The 22,518-nt window shown below is 45.4% G+C and overlaps 1 long non-coding RNA gene across 3 annotated transcripts in view; it reads right to left on the reverse strand.

Moving 5' to 3' along the window:
• Positions 1-679: 679 nt before the first annotated feature.
• Positions 680-22,518, reverse strand: part of LOC123787670 (uncharacterized) — a 65,439-nt gene continuing 43,600 nt past the window's right edge. For all 3 annotated transcript variants that reach the window (XR_006778304.2, XR_015723366.1, XR_015723367.1), the window contains one exon: positions 680-2,351. This is a non-coding gene — a long non-coding RNA (uncharacterized LOC123787670). The remainder of the gene's footprint in view (positions 2,352-22,518) is intronic.

Here is a 22,518-nt window from a genome sequence, read left to right on the forward strand (position 1 = left end):
TCTCTTCTCAAGAAACAGCATTGGTAACTCTACTGGAATGGGGGGGGGCGGGGAAGGAATGGCATGGTAACCCCACCGTCTTCTCTGGTAAGAGAGAAACCTTTCAGTACACAGCCCACCCCTGGCTTGCCCCTTGGACCCAGAAGTACAGAACCCACCACGTTGGAAGGGTTTGCAGGCCCGTGCTGTTTCTCTTGGCAATTACTTTAATTCCCCCAAATAATCCCTTGACTCTTTTGAACTTCTCGGAAGAGAAACTGAGGAGATGAGGAGGGGCCAGGTACGCACAGTTATCCACAGCTGCCTCACCTCTCAAGCCCACTTTCACTACTGAAGCTTTTGCAGAATCCATAAAGAAGGCCCTGAAACAGACTCTGATGGGGCGTTAATGTCCTTTAAAAGTTTTCAGAAGTAGGATTTACCAAATGTTCAAAAATAATTTTGATGAATCACAATCGTGAAGAAACAGTTTTCTGTCTTTATTACAAAGTTATTTTTAAAGTGCTTCTTCATGAATCATGCAAAATAACTGATTGCAAGATAAATTGTCATCTTCATGACTATTTCCGAGACAGGGAAACTCTAGTTTAAAAAAGGCAACCAATATTTTAATGAAAAGAACGATGTTCTGCACAGTAACAGAAATGACACAGTAATGAAACCATGTGCTCCCCAAATGTAAATTATATCATTATTTAATATTACTAATCTTAAATTTTGATGCAATTTGAATCCATAGTCAAGCTCCAAATTATCTTGGCAAAACGGCAAATCCCTCTAGATTATTCCATCCTTTCCAGATCACAGCAACATTGTATCTTAGTTTTTGAAATCGGAACCAAATTTTGTTTGAGAGAGAGACATATTGACGATAAGAGGCTATGAATTCTCTGTCCAGGCTGGTTTCTATTCAAAGTGAAGTGAGGAACACTGAATACTTTCACAGGCATTAACACCACATACCATTTCTTTGTTAAAAAAAAAAAAAGGAAGTATTTTAGTAGAAGAGTGTTCTCTCTCAGGTCCTTCTGTTCTCCTCAGTACCATGAATACCAAGCATCTGGTTGTACTGACACTCATATTCTCAGGACCATGTTTTGAATTGCGTGGAGGGCATTCGGTGCTTATAAAACCACGCTGAGATGCTTATGGCTACAGACTCCTCCCTGTCTCGGATGTTTCTTGCACAATGACAGTTGGCTCTATGTGCTAAGCGCTTTATGGAATTAACTCAATTAATCCTCCCAATGACTCTATGTTGGGGTACCAGCAGGTTGAGTGACGTGTCAGAGACTACGCGGCTAAGTTAGATGCAAAGCCAGGATTTGAACCCAAGCCATCCAGCTCCAAAGTAATGCTCTTTACCTCTAAACTGTAGGCCCTGCTCCCTAGAGCAGGCATTCAATAATTTTCAACACAAATAGTTATTTGTCTGATCTTTTTTTGCTAAACACATATTGGCACTTAAACATCTTGTGATTCCTTCTCTGCAAGAGTTTTCAGAGACAGATCGTGATTCACAGAAGAAAAGCACTCAATACATTATGATGACAGCTCCTCTTTAAATAAAGACAGTGTTATTAGGTTTGGTGAATACCTTGTTCACCCAGCATATTTCCGAATCACATCTGTTTTCTGAAAATCACGTTCTCTGTTAAAAGAAGAAAGACGGGCTTGCAGTGAAGATAGTCCAAAACTATGATGCACATTTTTTCAATTGACAAACATTTACTGAGCAACCAGTCCTGGATGTGCCTGGCCCCAGGGATACAAATCAAACAGGACATCTTCCCTGCCCTCAGGGAGCCCTCGGCCAGGCAGGGGACACAGACAGTCAGTGTGATAAGTGCGTCGACGGACATAAGTGCAGGATGCTCAGGGGACGCAGAAGAGGGGCATCAAACCCACACGTGGGGTGAGCGCCAGCTTCCTGAAGGAGGAGGTGAGGTCGAATGTTCATCCCAAAGGACAAGTATCTGGCCACACTGGGAGAACCAGGGCACAGACTCTGAAAGTGGCTCCGCGAACTGGGAGACGATGTCCTTCGATGAGCACACCCAGACCCTCCCAGGTTGATTTTCAGGAGACGATAATCGTATGATTTTATGTCCACACCTGTGATTCAAGCGGTGTTTGCCTTTCAGGGCAACCTGGAAAGATTTGCTGACGGTCGTTGAAAAGTTGCCTGACTTTATGTCAGTTGGTTGCTTTCGTAACTGAACCATGTACAGGTCTTCGCGTTTCCCTGAAGCGTTCGGCTGATGGAGTGAACAGAAAGCAACGCGATATACTGAGGAGGTCGCTGTCAGGAACACCTCGTCGAGGGTAGGTACATGATGGCCATTTGTTTGCTACACAAAGAAAGGAGTGAATGCTTAATGTTGAGTCTCGGTCATTTAAACAAAAATAGCTTGTTTTCTTCATTTCCTGTGAGCCAAGGTAAGACAGAACAGCCCACGCGTGGAGAGGGATGGCTGCCTCGGCAGAGGCTTATAGTTTTCTCAAATATCAATTTCAAGGACAGTAACTTAGAACCACGAGTGGGAGATACAGTAATCCAGGAAGGGGCGGTTCTGTTTTGGTGGCGTACCTGCCCTTGAAAACCAAGCCACCCGAGGATCACCAGCAGTGTCCCTAGAGAGGGGGGGAAAGGGCTTGGGAGATGGGGAAGCACTGTCCCACACAGGGGGGCTCAGTGCTCGGAGCTGGTGACAGCCGGTGAAAAGTACAGCAGCCCGGTTGCATGCCGAGGCAAGAGCTTGAGGGCCCTCTTCTCTGCAGCCCTCATCCCCTAGGTGGCCGGGACTGCTGGAGAGAGCAAGAAACAGAACACGTCCCGAGGAAGCTGAGGTGAGGCTTCGGGGAGGCCTCAGGCATGCCATGCTCCCTGGGAAGAACAGGATTTCCTGGGATTTGAGAGCGAAATGACCCCGGGTAGGAGGACACACTGGGCCCTTGGGAGAAAGGAACACGTGGCAGGCAAAGGACAGACACCAAGGCAACCCTGACCTGTTTCTCCCAGCTGTCAAGAGCTAGGCCCTGTGAGCTCAAAGAGTAAGGGGCAAGACAGAGCAGGAAAGAAAGGATATCTGCCTGCCTACCATTTCTTTACTCCTCTTGCCCATGAAATGTTTACAGCACCGTGCTAGCGAGCTGAAGGGACTACAGAGAAAGTAATCTCATGCCAAGAGAGTCGACGCAGACCCCCTTCACCGCGGTTCCATGCACAGGCTGTGCTGTGGGCGAGGCTGGGGTAACCAAACGTTGTCCTTCCCCCATAATACGTCCTTTTATTGACCTACCGTGGTACCAAAACGATATCGACTGCTTTTCCCCTTTCGGAACACTCTAAGCCACAATCACTCATTCACAATGAGCTTTGGTTACTTTTTAAGATAAACACGTGTTGAAAAAGAATCCCAAGAAAAAGGGCCGCAGCACAGTGTGGGATTGATGGGGAGGTAGGAAAAAACGCTCTGGGAGGCTGTGGCTGAGAAGCATAGATCGAAGAGCCCAGAAGACGCTGATGAAGAAATGGATGAAACGACATAGTCTCAATTGAACATCTATTGTGTGTCAGGTGGTCTCATAGCTCCTCACACAAAAAACCCTCTGGGTAGTAGGTATTACTCTCTCCATTTTTCCCTGGTAATATTCTGAGGATTAGACAGATTAAGTAATTTGCTCGTACAGCTAGTAAGTGACAGCCAAACTGGAATTCCAAGTCCTGTCGCTATGCTGCCTTGAGGATAAAGTTGCCTAAATGGATGTATCGGGTCTGATCAGGAAAAAAAAACTGCAGGAGCTCTTTGATCAGAGGGGATTTAATATACATACAAATACTGCGTAGTCTTACTTATACGAGGTACGAGGATACTCAAATTTAAAGAAATATAGAGGAAAGAATGGTGGTTGCCAGAGGCTGAGGGAGGGGGGAAATGTGAAGTTATTTAATGGGTATAGAGTTCCATGTTTTTTTTAAGATTTTATTTATTTATTTGACAGAGAGAGAGAAAGAGAGTGAGCATGAGCAGGGGGAGTGGGAGAGGGAGAAGCAGACTCCCTGCTGAGAAAGGAACCCCAAGCAGGACTCGATCCCAGGATTCTGGGCTCATGACCTGAGCCGAAGGCAGACACTTCACTGACCGAGGACGCAGGCACCCTGGAGTTTCAGTTTTACAAGATGAAAAGAGTTCTAGAGATGGCCAGTGATGATGAACACCACTGAGCTGCACACTCAAAGCAGTGTAGATGGCAGATTTGATGTTATACATATTGTACCGTGATTTTTAAAAATTAAAAAAAGCAAAAGTGAAATAAAGACATTTCAGACATACAAAAGATGTAAAAAGTCACCACTAGCAGACCTGAATTGTAATAAATGTTGAGGGATATCCTTTATGCAGAAAGAAAATGAAACCAGATAAAAACATGGATCTACACAAAGTAATGAAGAGTATTACAAACAGAAACTTCATGAGTAAATATATGATATTTTTCCTATTTCTTAAATCTCTTTAAAAGATAATTGACTATAAACAAAAACAATAAAAATGTATTGTGGGCCTTACAACTTATGCATAAGTAAATTATATGAAAACTACAGAATAGGGACGCCTGGGTCTGGCTCAGTCGGTTAAGCATCCGACTCTGGGTTTCGGCTCAGATGGTGATGTCATGGGTCCTGAGGTCAAGCCCTGTGTCAGGCTCCATGCTCAGCGGGGAGTCTGCTTCTCCCTCTCCCTCTGCACCTCTGCCTGCTCATGCATTCTCTCTCTCTCTCTCTCTCAAATAAATAGGTGAATCTTTAAAAAAAAAAACCTACAGTATAAAGACCAGGAGAAGGGAAACAGAAGTACATTATTGTAAAGTTTCTACCTTCTTTATAAAGTGACAGAATATCACTTGAAGGTAGACTACGATAAATTAAAGCTCTGAATTCTAAACTGCAAAGCAACCACTAAAAGTAAAAAACAAAGAAGTATAGGCAAAAAGCCAACAAAAGAGATAAAAATAAAAACTAAAACAATTAATTCAACAGAAGGCAGGGGAAAAAAGGAACTGCAAGATGACACAGAGAGAAAACAAACAGCAAGATGAAAGATTTAAGCCTAATTATATCAATAATCACATTAAATATAAATGAGCTAAACACCTTACTTTCCGACTGCTGCTGGAACAAACGACCACAAACTTAGTGGCTTCCAACAACATAAAACACCTACAGTTAGTTCTCCAGGTCAGAAATCCGACCCGGGTCTCACGGAGCTAAAAATCCAAATATCAGCAGATCTGCACTCCTTCCAGAGAGAATCTGTTTGCTGACCTTTTACAACTTCCAGAGGCCGCCTGCATTCCTCAGCTCACGGCCCCTTCCTCCATATTCGGAGCACATGACTCCAACCTCTGCTCTGTCATCACATCTCCTTCTCACTCTGACCCTCTTGCCTTCCTATTTGAAGACTTTTGTGACTATATTGGGCCCACCCCAATAATCCAGGATACTCTTCCCACACCAAAATTCTTCACTTATCACAGCTGCAATGTCCCATTTGCCATATTGGGTTACTGTTTTACAGGTTCACAGGATTAGAGTGTGGACATCTCATCTACCATACACCTCAATTAGAAGGAAAAGACTGTCAGACTGGATAACAAAGTAAGACCCAAACGTACGCTATTTATAATAGTCTTTAACTACAAATACACAAATAAGTTAAAAATAAAAGGATGGGAGAGGACACCTGGGTGGCTCAGTCGGTGAAGCATCTGCCTCCGGCTCAGGTCGTGATCTCAGGGTCCTAGGATCGAGTCCCGCATCAGGCTCCCTGCTCAGTGGGGAGTCTGCTTCTCCCTCTCCCTCTGCCCCTCCCCCCGGGCACTCTCTCTCTCTCTTTCTCAAATAAATAAATGAAATCTTTAAAAATAAATAAAAGGACAGGAAAAGATATACCTTGTGTAGTAGGCTGAACGGTGGCCCCAAAGATATGCCCATGTTCTAATCCCCAGAACCTGTGAATATTACCTTATTTGGCCAAAGACGTGATTTAACTCAAGACTTTGAGGAGTTTATCCAGGACAGCCCTAAATGCAATCACACGTACCCTAATAAGAGACACACAGAGAGAGATTAGACACACACAGAGAAAGCAATATGAAGATAAAGCACAGAAAGAGATCAGCCACAAGCCAAAGAATGCTGACCCAACAGTGGAAAGAGGCAAGGAACAGTTTCTCCCCTAGAGCCTCAGAAAGGAACGTGGTACCGTCTATACCTTGATTTTAGACATCTCACCTCCAGAACTGTGGGAGAATAAATACCTTGTTCTAAGCCACCGAGATTTTGGTAATTTTTTCTGGCAGCAGCAGTCAACTAATAAACCTAGCTAACTAATAGCCAGATCCAGGAAAGACTGATGGCTGTATTAGTAACAGGCAAGGAGATTTCCGATCAAACAGTATTACCTGGGATGATAATAATAAAGGGGTCAATTCATCAAGAGGATATAACAATCTAAACTAGGTTTATGCACCTAATAATGAAGCTTCAAAATACACAGAGCAAAAAGCATATTTGAGTCATACAAAGTATGTATTCTGACATCAGTAGAATTAAATTAGATTCTAATAACAGAGATCTGGACACTCCCCAGATATCTGGAAACTAAATGATCGCACATTTACAAATAACACGTGTCATAGAAAAAACCAAAAGGGAAATCGTGAAGTATTTTTAACTGAATGAAAATGAAAACAATGTATCAAAATGTGTCAGATACCTCGCAAGAAGTATGTGGGGGGGGAAATTTACAGCACTGAATGCATAGGTAAGAAAAGAAACATTTCAGATCACTGACATCAGCTTCTACCTTAAGAAACGAGACAAAGTAGATCACACCACGCCCAAAGTACGATGCAGCAGAAATCAATGAAATAGAAAGCAGAAACTGAACAGAGACATTCCGTGATCCTAAAAGTTGGTTCTTTCAGAGAATGAGCAGAGGTGATAAAATGCTGGCTGTGTGGATCAGGGAAAAGAGAAAACACAAATTACTAATGTCAGGAAAGAGAAAGAAGATGGCACAGCAGATTCTACAAATACAGAGAGGATAATAAAGAAATATTATGAAATGGGGCGCCTGGGTAGCGCAGTCGTTAACTGCCTGCCTTCAGCTCAGGGCGTGATCCCGGCGACCGGGGATCGAGTCCTACATCGGGCTCCTCCGCTGGGAGCCTGCTTCTTCCTCTCCCACTCCCCCTGCTTGTGTTCCCTCTCTCGCTGGCTGTCTCTCTGTCACAGAAATAAATAAAATCTTAAAAAAAAAAAAAAGATAACGCTCATAACCATCGGCACTTGGAAACTTCGGGTCACGTTCGTTATCTTGATCGTGGGGATGGTTTCATCGGTGTATACATATGCCAAACCTGAAATCGTGCAGTGCGGCATCGAAACAGACAAATATACCAATAGGACAAAACAGAGAATTCCGAACTATACTCACACAAATATAGACAGCTGATTTTTTACAAAGGTACAAAAGCAATTCATTGGAAAAAGAATAACCTTTTCAGCAAATGGTGCTGGAACTATAAGGTATTTATCTGTAGGAAAAGAAAAGCACATTGAATTCATTCCTTGCCCCATCCACAAAATAAACACAAAATGGCTCATAGAAGTAAATATAAAAGCGAAAACTGTAAAACTCCTCCCAAAAAATGCAGGAGAAAGATCTTCATGACCTTGAGCTAGGCAATGTTTTCTTAGATATGATACCAAAAGCACAATACATTAAAAATGAATCGATAAATTAGACTTCATGAAAATATAACACTTCGGCTCTTTCAAAGACACTGTTAAGACAATGAGAAGATAATCCACAGACTGGGAGAAAATATTTGCAAAGCATGTATCTGATAAAAGGTTTGTATACAGAATATGTGAAATACGCCAAAAGCCCAAGAAGAAGTAAAGGAACAACCCAATCACTATAAAATGGGCAAAAGATTCGGAACAGACATTTCACCGAAGACATACAGATGGCACAAAAGCGCATGAAAAGAGGTCCAGCACCATTGGTCACTAGGTAAATAAACGCAAATTAAAAACCACAATGAAGTAACACTACACACCAAACAGAATGGCCAAAACGAAGAAGAATGGCCATAGCAAGTGTTGCTGGGATGCCAATGGACGAGAGCTCTCTTCCACAGCTGGGGGTAATGTAAACGGTACCACTTTGTAAAAACAGTTTGGTGGTTTTTAGCTTTTTTAAATTTTTTTATTTTTTAAAGATTTTATTCATTTATTTGAGACAGAGAGAGCATAAGCAGGGGGGAGGGGCAGAGGGAGAAGCAGACTCCCCGCTGAGCAGGGAGCCCGACTCAGGGCTCGATCCCAGGACCCTATCCGAAGGCAGATGCTTAACCGACTGAGCCACCCAGGCTCCCCAGTTCGGTAGTGTTTTAAAAAGTTAAACATGCACCTATGAAATGATTTAGCCATTATTCTCCTAGATATTTACCCAAGACAAAAGAAAGCATGCATCCACAGAAAGTCTCATACACAAAAGTTCATAGAAGCTTTGTTTGCAATAGCTAAAACGTGAAAACAAGCCAAACGTACATCAACAGGTGAACGGATAAACAAACAGGTGAATGTTAAGCCAATAAGACTTAAAAAGAACTGACTCACACTATTATAGTGTGGAGTCTAGGCCTGACCCATGAATAAAGCGTAAACCTCTGTTTAGATTTTCTTTAGTTTCTCCCATCAATACTTAATATTTTTCAGTGTATAGGTTTTGCACATCTTTTGTCTGAAATTCCTTATTTAATATTTTAGTTGCTATTGTAAATGATATTTTTAAATTTCAGTTCACTGGTTCAATTGTTCATGACAGTGGTTTTCATTGTAAAAAAATTATCTATTAATGATGTAGCCTACAACTTTACTAAACTCATGTGTTAGTTCTAGAAACTTGTTTTAGATTTCAACCAGTTTTCTGTTTATGAACAGGCTATCTTCAAGTAACGAAAATTGTACTTCTTCCTTCACAGCTTGGGTGCCTTTTATTACATTTTCTTGCCTAATTGCTCTAGCCAGAACCTCTACCACGGTGCTGACTCTCCTTGACTGGTTACTGACCTTATAGGGAAAGCATTCGGGCTTTCACCATGAAGTATGATGTTAGCTGGAAGTGTTGCAGAGATGGCCTTTATCAGGTTGATGACGTTTCCTTCTATTCCTAGTTTGCTCAGAGGTATTATCAGTAATAGCTGTTGGATTTTGTCACATGATTTTTCTGTATCTATTGAGACGGTCCTATGGCTTTTCTTTGTTACTTTGCTAATATGGTGCATTATAGTGATTTATTTTTGAATGTAAACCAAACTTGCATTCCTGACATAAACCACACTTGAAAATGATATATTATTCTTTTTACATATTGCTGGATTCAGTTTGCTAAAATTTTGTTTCTGGTTTTTGCATCTCTGTGCATGAGGGATAGTAGCATGTAGTATTACTTATTTAATTTTTATTTAAATAATGTTATTTACTTTGGTATCAGGGTAATGCTGTCTTCACAGAATGAATTAGGAAGTATTCCCTCCCTTTAATTTTCTGGAAGAATGTGGGTAAAATTGTATTATTTCTACCTCAGGCTTTTGGCAGAAATCACCAGTGAAAACATCTGGGCCTGGAGTTTGCATGTGAGAAGTTTTATAATTGCAAATTCGATGTCTATAATAGATTTAGGACTATTTATGTTAGACATATTTTTTTGAATGAGCTTTGGTATTTTGTGTCTTTCAAGTCCATTTCATCTGAGTCCTCAAATTTATTGACGTAAATCCTTTCATAATATTTCTTTTTTTTAATTTTTTTTAAAGATTTATTTATGTGACAGAGAGACAGCCAGCGAGAGAGCGAACACAGCAGGGGAGTGGGAGAGGAAGAAGCAGGCTCCCAGCGGAGGAGCCCGATGTGGGACTCGATCCGGGGTCGCCGGGATCACGCCCAGAGCCGAAGGCAGACGCTTAACGACTGCGCTACCCAGGCGCCCTTCTTTTTACTTTTTTAACGTAGCTACCAGAAAATTAAGGATTGGTGTGTAACTCACATTATATTGTTATTAGACAGTGCTGCTGTAAGGCGTCCCACACATAAAAACTTCAGGAACCAGCTAGCACTCCTTGGCTGGGGGTGTGGGGGGTAAGAGAAGAATTCATAATTACTCAAACTTGGGGGAGGGCCTCCGTGGAGCTGAGACTCAGATTTCTGAGAAGGAGGCGCTTGCTAGCTGGTGCTGGGATCTCTGAGCTTGGAGGAGGGTCCCCGGGTGCTAGGGCTCAGACTTTCGAGAAGGAGGCACAGACCAGTGGTGGTGTCTCTGAGTGGGGCACGAGGAAGCTCATTCTTCCAAGCGATGGAAAACCGCCAAGCAAATTGAGCTGGTGCTATAGGAAGGCACTTGTTTCCAGGGTCAAAGTTCACGTAACGGGTACTTGGTACGTGGCGAAGCCACACCGCAGACCGGCGCTGTCGGACTCCAGAGTCCCTGCTCTTGGAAGTCTCTACGCCGTGCTGCTTCTCGAGGGCCCTTGCTCGGTATTCCCACAGCCCCTCCAGCATACCTCTGTCCTAGCACTGAGTGTAATGGTGTGAAACTATCTGTGTAGGCACCTGCCGCTGCACCGCGGGGGTCGTAAAGCTTAATAGTCTCCGAGGCAGGGTGCGATCGTGGTTAGATCACGAAGTGATCACCTAACAAGGTTCCGCTGGGACCCTGCTTCTTCCTCTCCCACTCCCCCTGCTTGTGTTCTCTCTCTCGCTGGCTGTCTCTCTGTCAAATAAATAAATAAAATCTTTTTTTAAAAAGGATTTTATTTTTAAGTACTCTCTACACCCAATGTGGGGCTCGAACTTACCACCCCAAGATCAAGAGTCGCACGCTCTACCGACTGAGCCAGCCAGGAGCCCCGAGCTCACAAATTCCTATCGAAATTCCACTCCCACATATATGCCACATTTTGTATAAGAAGAGCTATTCCTTTTACCTTTTGAATTTATGGATTATTTAGTTGAAGAAAATGGATACTCTTCTCTTAAAAGTTTTAGAGAATTTATTCACTCATTCTAAATTGGAGAGTACTTAGCACTGGTAATGCTTCTGGTATAATATTGCAATTCTGTTGTAAGAGCATGTTATCAATGTTGTTAAGAAAATCTGTCTGGTTTTATGTAAAATACACATTCATGGGGTGGGGGTTGAGGTCGGATTCTAGTGCCTCTCTCTTTGTTAGAATAAAAGCATTTTGTTTTTTCATATGCCAAATTATTAACAATGGGTCATCTTCGGACTCTGATTAAAGTCACATGTGAACATACAAGTGTGAACTTCCACCAACAACTTCAACCAACCAAGGTGTAAAAGGGACTGACACTGGTGTTAACACAACCAATACTCAGAATTCTCTCAGATACAGCAGTTAGATTTGAGGAGGTGAAGGTAGTAGAATTTTTCTGAGTTAGTTGCTTTATTTTATTTTTTATTTAATTTTTTAGAGAGAGAAAGCAAGCACGAGCGGGGGAAGAGGGGAGGAGGAGAGGGAAGGAGAATGACCACTGAGTGGGAACCCCAACACGGGACTTGAGCTGAAATCATGAGTCAGTCGCTTAAGCAACTGAGCCACCTGGGCGCCCCAGAAAGCAGTTGCTTTAAAATCTTCCATCCGGGGTACCTGGGTGGCTCAGTCGGCTAAGCGTCTGCCTTCATCCCCGGGATCCTGGGATCGAGCCCCGCATCAGGCTCCTTGCTCAGCGGGGAGTCTGCTTCTCCCTCTGCCTCTTCAGCACTTCCCCCACCCCCTGCTCATGCTCTCGCTCTTTCAAGTAAAAACGTAAGACGTCTACCTTTACATCCTGAAATACCACGGAGACACTGACCAAACATGTTCTTAGAAAGGTTACCAGCAACGTCTTGCGAAGATCATGTTACGTGTTGGCTAAAGAGGCCGAAGAGAACGGAAGGAAGAGCTGTCTGTACAAGTGTGTTAGTGGAGTGATGGCAAGATCCAAGCGGAGGGACGTTCTGGAAGAGAAGTGAAGATGTCTTGAAGGGCAATTTGAATGGTTCTTTCCCTTTCTCTTCCTCTTGGTCAAGTTTCTCTGGTAGCTGAGACAGGTGGTGGCAGACAAAGGGACTAGGAAGAGGGCTGGGGTGGCTCTGAGGACCAAGCACAGGCACCCGGAGGGCTCTGACACTGTTACTAGGCTCCGGCGGGCTTTCCGTTCTCTCTCTCGAACTCTCTCTCCCTGCACCCGCTGACACGGCCTCTTATACACACCCGAAATCTTCAGTTCCCCCTCTCCTCCCCGATCCCGCCAGAATGCAGATTTCTGCCATGCTCACTTTCCTTTCACTGGCTTTCTCTCTCCTGACACTTCCCTACTGCAGTATTTCCTACTTTAAAGGGGCATTACCTCCCGATTCTGTGTGATCGACTCTCTGGTCCCTCTAGCAAGTTAGGCTCAAAAGGAACGACACAGAGCTCACAGAGGCTGGAATCAAAATTTATAAGCTTGTACAAAACAGTACACAAAATAAATTTATTTTTATTAGATTGTGTGTCAGAAGTAAAAAAAAAGATTACAGGTGGTACCTACTGGTGGGCTAGAGATTGAACTACTTGCATCTGAGGTCAGCTGCCAACCTCCAAAACATTGCTTTCCACTATCCCTACGATTCTCACCAACAGGGTCACTATTCCGAAGACGTACAGATACGGGTTCTTGGAGCAAAGCAGTGACATAGTTCATATTTGGCTTTGGCCCAGCCCGTGCTCAACAACTGGGGAGTGATTTAAGCTCTCTGAACTTGGGTTTCTTCATCTGTTCAAAACAATCCTTTCTCTTCTCCGTACCTGACACGCATTTCTTGGCATCCCTGAGCGGCTGGTACTTAATATCCAGTAAGAGGCAAACTGACGAGATGGTCTCTCTTCCCACGGTATCTACATTTTATTTATTAATAGTCTCTTAGCAACTGACATCTGATGGATACTTACAAGCTTTCACCTAATCCTCCCAGTAGTGGTAGTCCAATCGTATATCTGTCTCTACCCTACCTGACAAGGAAATGGTCTGCGAGAGGTTTACATGACCTGCCTGCCATTATGGGAGCAATCAGTGGTAGAACTAGAATCAGAAATTCTATCTTCTCACTCCTGACCCAGGGCACTTTCCGAGAGGTGAACATTTCCAACCCCGGTGTTTCTAGACCCTCCATGCTTCTAACCATCTGGACAGAAAAAGGGAGAGGAATCCCAGGCTTTGCACTGAGCCTAAAACCACAAGCCTCGCCTCTAGTTTCTCAGATGCACTGGGTGCTTTGACTGTCATCCAACCCTCTTTCTCAACTCTGGAAGCCCTTACCATCTGAAGTCTACCAATCCTGGCCTGGACACCTCCTCCAGGCAGCCCCTCCTGACCAACCCACACTACAGTCCTTATTCCCTTGCATTAAAATCCTTTAGCACCTGAGAATCCAGAACCCTCAACTAGTTGGGTGTGTGTGTGTGTGTGTGTGTGTGTGGGACATACCAAACTACCAGAGGTTTAATCAAACTGTCAGATTATTCTAGGCTATGAACAGGATGAATACAAATTCAGTTCAACTTCTTAAGTTTGCCTCTCCACCTAAAATCCTGAAGTCATCACTGACGGTAAGTGGGTCGGGCTAGAGGCCCTGCAAGATCGTCATGAAGGACAGCAGCAGAGGTCTCGAGGCTGTCTTCCTCCATGAAGGAAAGTGGGTTCAGAGATTATGGAAAGATCGGCCAGCTGAACCCAAATGAGGGTTCTCCATTGCCCCAAGTGAACCAAAAATTTCTGCTTGGGGAGCTTCCTAAGCCTAACCCTAGAGTTCTAGGGGGTTGTGTCATTCTCCAAACGTGATATGTATGGCTAGTCCAGCTTTTCAAGCATCTTCTTCTGCAAGAAGATGGGCATTTCATTGATACCTGGGACATTTTCGATCATAGCCACACTGTCCAAAGCTGACCTGGGCGTGTCCGATAGCTGTATTTTTCATCCAGTGGACAAGTGAAATTTACAGCAGAAGGGATCAAAGCCCTGGCATGCTGGGACGGAAATTTGCATGGAACTCCAGAAGTGAAAAGGCCAGCAACCCCTGAGAATGAATGGCCCCCAGAGACTTCTGAAGCCCTTGTTCTAAGGAAAGGAAACCAAATGGGGTTCTCTTTCATTTCGAAGGATGAGGAAATGCTTTAGGACACCAGGAAGGGATGAGCTCTCCCGTATGAGCTTTAGCACATTAAAACGGATGGTGGCAAGGACCAGCACAACATGCTGCTAGTTATACTGGCTGAAGAGCTACAGGGCTAGCTAGCCTTTGGAAGTAAAACTCTTCTGGGTGTCCTAGCTACTAAAATATACTTTAGATACTGAGGTCAGTCTAAAGATTTCCATACTCATTCAGTTCAACAAATAGTCCTCCGGTGTCTATTATATTCAGTTGCTAGTTGCTAGAGATGCAGAGATAACAATAACTAGTTGTAGTAGTCAAGCGTTACCAAGAAGTTTCTTCTGTTTTGTTTTACTACGAGAGACCCTCTGCTGGGTGCTCTAGAAAAACCATCTTGTTTCATTCTTGCCATCACCCTATGGCATATTCTTAGCCCCACTTTACCAATGTGGAAAAGGGTGTAGGGAAAGGTTACACAACTTTGTAAGGTCACACAGCTAGTACACAGCAGAGGTGGCCCTAGTCCCAGATAGATCTAATCCCAAACTGCACAAGCCAACCACGATAGCAACCTGCCTCGGAGACTATTAAGCTTTACGACCCTCACGAGGAAGGGGCAGGCGCCTACACAGAGAGACAATTTCACACCATTATGCTCGATGCTAGGACAGAGGTATGCTGGAGGGGCTGTGGGAATACCGAGCAAGGGCCCTCGAGAAGCAGCATGGCGTAAGGACTTCCAAGAGCACGGACTCTGGAGTCCAACAGCACCGGTCTGCGGTCTGGCTTTGCCACTTACCAGTTACGTGAACTTTGACAAGTTAAACCTCTGTGTGCCTCAGTCTCCTCATCTGAAAAGAGGAATAATAATAGAAGCTAACTCACAGAGCCATAATGAGGATTAAAAGTGCTCAGAATAGTTCCCGGCACATAATAAGCACTATACATGTGTTAAGATAAATAAGCTTAAGTCGGAATGGGATTACATTCTTGAAAGAGCTGATGCCTGGTTTGAGTCACAAAGGATGAGTAAGGTGAAGGAAAGTGGCGAAAGTGGGCCAGGCAGGCACACAGCGTGAGCCCAAACCAGCATCGTGGGTGGGGGCGAACTTACACGCAGCTTAGTAATTCCAGACTGCAGCATACAGTGCAAAAACGAGAGAGGTTGGGGGGGGGGTTCTGGAAAGGCCTTATGTGTCACTTGAAGGAGTCTGGACTTTATTTCCTATGGACTGGGAAACCATGGAGATAAAGAGTTTTATGCAGGGGCACAATATGAACGGACGTACACAGCAGGGTAGATTTGTTCTATGGTCTAAAACTTACTTTCAAAATAATCAGCACAGGGGCGTCTGGGTGGCACAGTTGGGTACGCGTCTGACTCTTGGTTTCGGCTCGGGTCGTGATCTCAGGGTCATGAGATCAAGCCCCACGTCGGGCTCTGCCCTCAGCACGGTCTGCTTGAGATTCCCTCCCTCTCCTTCTGCCCCTCCCGCTCGTGCTCTTTCTCTCTCTCTCTCTAAAATAAATAAATAAATCATTAAAAAAAATACTCAGCAGAGGGGCGCCTGGGTGGCCCAGCCAGTTAAGCATCCAACTCTTGATTTCAGCTTAGGTCATGATCTCAGGCTCATGAGATGGAGCCTCACATGGGGCTCCACCCTGGGCGTGGAGCTTGCTTAAGAGTCTCTCTCTCCTCCCTCTGCCCCTGCCCCAATGTTCATGCGTGCGCACGTGCTCTCTAAAAAAAAAAATAGCACAGTGTGCGATACGCATACCCCTGTGCATCTATATGTACACATACGTACGTCCTAGGGACAGTTAGTATCTGAAGTACCCTAATGAGGAACACGCTCCCCGGGTGCTCAGTTTGCATCTGAAAGACTAATTATGCGATGCCTGGGCGGCTCAGTCATTTATTTAAGTGGTTGCCTTCGGCTCAGGTCATGATCCCGGGGTCCTGGGATCGAGTCCTACATCAGGCTCCTGGCTCAGCGGGGAGTCTGCTTCTCCCTCTACCCTTCCCCCCTGCTCATGATATCTCTCTCTCACACTCAAATAAATAACATCTTTTTTTAAAAAAGACTAATTATGAATACACACTTCAGAGGCAGTGCTGCAAAGCTTCAACCAATCTACCTAAATCTACCAGAGAGGGTGTGCTCATTAATGTAAGGAATGTTAGAAATGAACTTTCACTAGTGAAATAAATGGTATTCTAGATTTATGGATCTATACTGTCGTCTGCCCTCGCATGAATGGGGCCTAAGACACTGATGAGCCCAGAGTGGCATTCTAGGGCTAGGAAGCCATTGGGTCCTGCGTCCTGACACCTAATGGAAGATTCCACCACCTGATCTAACCGCAACTTTAGCTCAAGTGCAACTACTGGAGAACTGCGAGATGTGCTTCGGCGAACCTTTCCTGCGTGGGGCTTCCCGGTCTTATGAGGACAGGTAGGACTTTGTCTAACCACTACTAAATGTGTGCTTGGCAGAACTGGGTCGAAGCCCTGTTTTCACTAGAACGGACCACCTGGTAGGGAGATTGTGCGGGGTGGGGTGAGAATGACAACCCGCAGCTATCTCTAATTACTGGAAGCTACTGAGAGTCGCTGAAAAATCAGTGACGATGTGAAAGGCTAAACAGGCTTAGCTTGCTTTGCAGGAGGGCTCGAGGAGGGCAAACATGGAGGCTGCTGCAAGGGGCTCCGTCAAGAGATGCCGAAGTTCTGAACGAGAGCAGTGCCGGCGAGTGTAAAGAAGATGAAGTCAAGAGCTATTTAAGAGGTAAAATCAGGAAGTCTTGGTGATCCGTTGGACGGTAAGGTCCTGGAGCAGTCTGTGACAACATCTAGGTTTCTTGTTTGAGTGACTGGGTAGGCGTTGGTGACACTCACTGAGGGAGGGGACAGTAGAAAAGCCAGAGGAAGAGAAAGTTTGGGGGTGGGGCAGGGACAAGCATTTTTGGGATACGCTGAGCTTAACGTCTACATGGAGACGTCCAGCAAGCATTTGGATATTAAAGGCTGAAGCTCAGGCGAAAGTCCGGGCTTGAAATGTGGATGGGAAGCCATCAGCACACAGGGCTAGATACTTTAAGAGTGGATGACCCCTCACTTACCATAACACAAAGTCAGTAGGTGATGGTGACAAAGTGTTTGTCAAGAAAATAGGATGTGGAGGGGTGACTGGGTGGCACAGCGGTTAAGCGTCTGCCTTCGGCTCAGGGCGTGATCCCGGCGTTATGGAATCGAGTCCCACATCAGGCTTCTCTGCTATGAGCCTGCTTCTTCCTCTCCCACTCCCCCTGCTTGTGTTCCCTCTCTCGCTGGCTGTCTCTATCTCTGTCAAATAAATAAATAAAATCTTAAAAAAAAAAAAAGAAAATAGGATGTGGAAAAACAGCATTGTGGGTCCTCAAAAAAGCAAACTGTGGAAGTGCCAAACGATCCAGCAATTCTGGGTATGTACTCAAAAGGGGCAAAAGCAGGGAATCGAGCAGGTATTTCTACACTTGTGTTCATGGCAACACGTTCCTAATAGCCAAAAGGTGGAAACAACTCAAATGGCCATCGCTGAGCAAATGGGAGAACAAAATATGGTGTGTGGGGGCGCCTGGGTAGCGCAGTCGTTAAAGCGTCTGCCTTCGGCTCAGGGCGTGATCCCGGCGTTCCGGGATCGAGTCCCACATCGGGCTCCTCCGCTAGGAGCCTGCTTCTTCCTCTCTCACTCGCCTGCTGTGTTCCCTCTCTCGCTGGCTGTCTCTCTGTCACATAAATAAATAAAATCTTTAAAAAAAAAAATATGGTGTGTGGATGTGTGCGCGCACAAGCGTATGTGTATAAAATAGAATATTATTCAGCCTTAAAAAGGAATGGAAGTCTTATATGTGTCACAACATGGATGATCCTCGAAGACATTATGCCAAGTGAAATAAGCCAGACCCTGAAGGACAAATGCTGTAGGATGGCATTCATATGACTTTCCTGGAATAGTCAAGCTCGCAGTGACAGGAACTAGAACAGCGGCTACCGGGGACCCGCAGGGAAGGGAACGGGAAGTTACTGTTGAACGTGTACAGAATTCCAGTGTGAGATGATGAAAAAATTCCGGAGATGGACGGTGGTGATGGTTGCACAATGATGTGAATGTCCTTAGTGCCACTGAACTCTACATTTACAAATGGTTAAAATGGTAAATTTTGTGCTATGTATGTTTTACCACAATAATAAAAAAAGAAATAGCAAGATAATAATCATATTCTCTTTTTTAAGATTTTATTTATTTACTTGAGAGACAGAGAAGGAGACTCCCCCCTGAGCAAGGAGCCCGATTCGGGGCTCGATCAAAGGACCCTGAGATCATAACCTGAGCTGAAAGCAGAAGCTTCACCGACTGAGCCACCCAGGTGCCCCAATAGTCGTATTCTTTTACATGACTGAGGTAAACACCGTGAGGAAACTTCAAGGAGTGATTGTTTCTGGGAAGAAGGAAAGGGGTAGGCATAGGGAGATTTGCTTCTCATTATAAGCCTTTGGTACTCTTCAATTTCTTTTTTTAGCTATATGCCTGTTTTATATGATAGAAATGAAAACATTTTAAACTACAAAAACAAGTGGATGAGCGGCACCTGGCTGGCTCACTCGGAGGAGCGTGTGACTCTTGATCTCAGGGTTGTGAGTTCGAGCCCCACGTTGGGTGTAGAGATTACTAAAATAAATGAACTTAAAAAAAAAAAAGAACTGGATGAGATCACTCAGGGAGAGTTTGAGAAGCTGGTGGGAGAAGAGGTACCTTAGGGTAAAGTTGCAAGAAACAACATTATCCACTAAAACAAGGTACTAAAAAGGGTTATTACAAGGATCCAGGAGAATCACACAGACATTTACTGTAGTAAGCATGACAGCAGCTCCCAGGATCTAAAAGTTGTCTGGGTGCCTTCTCCTGGGCTCTCTCTCATCACTCTCCCTCGCCCCACTGGTCCCTCCCACAAAGCTTCCCCTCTCTCCCTCCTCTGCTACTCCACACCTCTCCTCTGGCTCGTGATCTCTTCCTTGCTTCTCTGGGAGCATCGACTTGATTTCCCTACCCCCTTCCCTGCTCAGGAGTGTCTTCAGGTCACTCGCCCATTCTCACGTGGCCAGAATCGTAGCTTCAGCCTCTGAGGCTATGCAACTTCTCAGCCCTGTTCCCTAACGGTCACCTCCCTCTATCTCGCTATATTCCTAGGCATCCCCCTCTGCCTAGATACCCATTGCCAGTCCTATTGGCCAGGCCCAAGGCTTCACCATCCCTTCTACGGTGGGTGACACTGTGGGGTTGGGAAGTATTGCAATAAAGGAGACTTAAGCCGGGCATTAACCCGAAATATAACTACTATCAAATAAGGTCCTTGAGGAATACAGGAGCGGGAGAACAGGAGAAGAAAAGCCATGATGAGAGTTTCTAGTGGGTGAGTGGTTGAAGGATGCTGAACACTGCAGAGCAAGATCACTTAAAACACAGACTAAAAGGTTCGGCATGGGGGGGGGAAGGAAAGGAAGGAAGCGGGACATGACGTATAGACTATTCTTTAAGGAGGCTTGGCTGACAAGGGGGACATCGGGTAAAAAGATTTTTGTTTTTATTAAAACAAAACTGAGGTTTTGTGACGGTTTCAAATGCAGCAGAGTATAAAGGAAGAGTAAAGAATTGTTCAGAGATGGGCAGGTGAAAAGGTTGGCATTGAATGGGAGAGAGGATACGCTATCCTCGGAGATTGGCAGAAAATCATAAGAACTATGGTTACAGCTTTTCGATCCAGAGTTCATCTTATTTTGCCATAGACACCAACCCTGACCGTAGGCCTACTCTTAAAGATTTTTTTTTATTTTATTTTTTTAAATTTATTTATTTGACAGAGAGAGACAGCCAGCGAGAGAGGGAACACAAGCAGGGGGAGCGGGAGAGGAAGAAGCAGGCTCCTAGCGGAGGAGCCTGATGTGGGGCTTGAACCCAGAACACTGGGATCGTAGGTCTACTCTTAATACAAGGAAAGAGGGTCAAGGACAGAACCTATAACAAGCCAACACTCAACAGCGCGTGCAAGTTGCCGACTCCAGATCTGGTCATTCCGGGTGAATGTTTAATTTGGGTCTAGCTTTCCCTACTGTGGGTGGCTCTGGACCCATCCCCTTAACACCCAATTGGCCACAGGCCCCAGCAAGGCCAACTACTAACCTTTACAAATTGTAATCAGAAAAGGAAATACATAACGATAAAGTCATACATCATATTCTGGAAAGGGGACAGGAGTAGGAATCATGAGCTCTGTCACCTTCCTTCTGGGGGTGTTGGTTTCCTCATCTGTAAAAGTGAAGGGGCGGGGATGAGTTATTTCTATGGCTCCTCCAGTGGGAACCCTCTGTTATTCTTTGACCTCTGGTTTATCTAGGCTTTTCTTGTGGTGGTATCAACGCTCTCTTACACTAATACAAACGGGTGGAAGGTGGCCACGTTCTTTTCAAGCTCCTGATAAAAGGAAAAACTCCAAAGAACTGGGACAATCACAAAATAGGGTAAATAGAGGAAAGTAGGAGTCAAAGGGAACATGTGATTGACCTCTTGCTGTTGATGTCAGTGCTCGGCTGGACAACAGTGAGCCTGGGTTTCCATGAGATCAAGTCAGTGGCTCAGAAGCGGGAAAACCCAAACCACCTCTTTGTCTGGTCAAACTGAGATTGACTCCCCAACCCTGCTGACTTCGGAGGAGACAGTGAATGTTTTCCTCTCTTCCTAACATCCCTCGCAGTCATCATAAGTATTAAGAATGTTCTAATCTATGTACAAGAAAGGGGGATGCACTATTGTTCTCAAGTAACCAACTATTCTTGCCACATCCTCAAAGCTTCCCTGGGTTGGGGGGGTGTGGAATTAAACGAAGGACAGTATGCCCTGCCCACCTTCTCCCATACTGCCAGCTAGGAACAATTTACCCGTGTTCACGCCTAGGCTCCTCACTCCTATTCTGAAGTCTAAAAATACTTTGCTAAGAGTGGGATTGTGAATAAAGATCGTGCTGTCCTTTCCACAAAAAGCTGGTACGACTGATCTATGAGTAAGCCACAGCCTTTCATTTCTTCTGCAGGCTTGAAGATGGGATCGTTCTGTGTCAGCTCTACCCTCTCACGCTCTGGTGACCACGCCGCCTCCATCTGCGCCCGGGGTGGCCAGGGGCAGAGGCCAAAGCAGCGGGCACCGCCTGGGGCCTCACACCAACCCCGTCCTGCGGTCCACCAGCAGGCCACGTGTAGCCACGGGCTGAGCACCCGCGCCTCAGCACTGCACGCCACGGGCTCCCAGCTCCTGCTTCCAGCAGTGAGGCCGGAAGGGTCCCCCTGAGCAGGGTATTGGGGGGGCGGGGGAAGGACACACTGCCGTCCTGTTGTTGGACCAGGGCAGGTCGAGGCCGGCCCCAAGCGTCAACTGCCAGCTCTTTGGGCAGATGGTCTCACCGCCGTGAGAGAAGGGGCACACAGTCGCATGGGGTGGGGAGGGGGGCTGGGGCAAGAGTGTGAGCAAGATGGAAAATGAAGGGAACAAAAATGGAGGGGCGGTGGCTGCACCCCCCGCCCCCAGTGGAAATGTCCGTGCCTTGACCCCCAAGGCCCCTGCCTGCGCTGGGATGCAGGGCTCACTCGGTGGCGTGGGGTCTCAGCTGCCTTCCTAGCCTCGCCGCGTGCGTTCTGCTTCTGCGCCTTACCCAAGGGCCGAGGCCGCTACCCAGGCTGAATCCGGTAAGAGCGAGGTGATAAAGGTGCTTTCGATTATTCTTTTGTCAGTCTAAACATTCTTTCGATGCACTGAGAGCCGCCTCTATAACACATAAAATAAGCAGCCGTCTGTTTCAGGAGCTATCAGATCGAAAATGGGTTGATTCGAGCACAGTCTATGGACTGTGTCAACGAGTCAATGAGTCAACGGACTCCTTGTTGGGCATTGGCTCAGGACAGAAATGAGCTGCGTTCTTGGCCAGACACACTCTTACTTCATCAGTTCTATGTGTCTGTGTCGGGGGCAGGCTGTGAACATAAACTGGGTGAGGAAGACTAAGGGTCTGGTTAACCCTGGGCAGAAGGGGAGCTCAGTTTCTGGACTGTCCTACGGCCCTCAGCAACGGCATCAATCCGGCCACCCGAGACAGAATCTCTCCTCTCACAGAAACTGGCTCACTTCATCCTCCAGCTGAAGTCTCCAATATTCAGCAGTTG

The sequence above is a fragment of the Ursus americanus genome, chromosome X (genome assembly GCF_024610735.1).
Source record: "Ursus americanus isolate L20-20 chromosome X, mUrsAme1.1.p, whole genome shotgun sequence".
NCBI lineage: Eukaryota > Metazoa > Chordata > Mammalia > Carnivora > Ursidae > Ursus > Ursus americanus.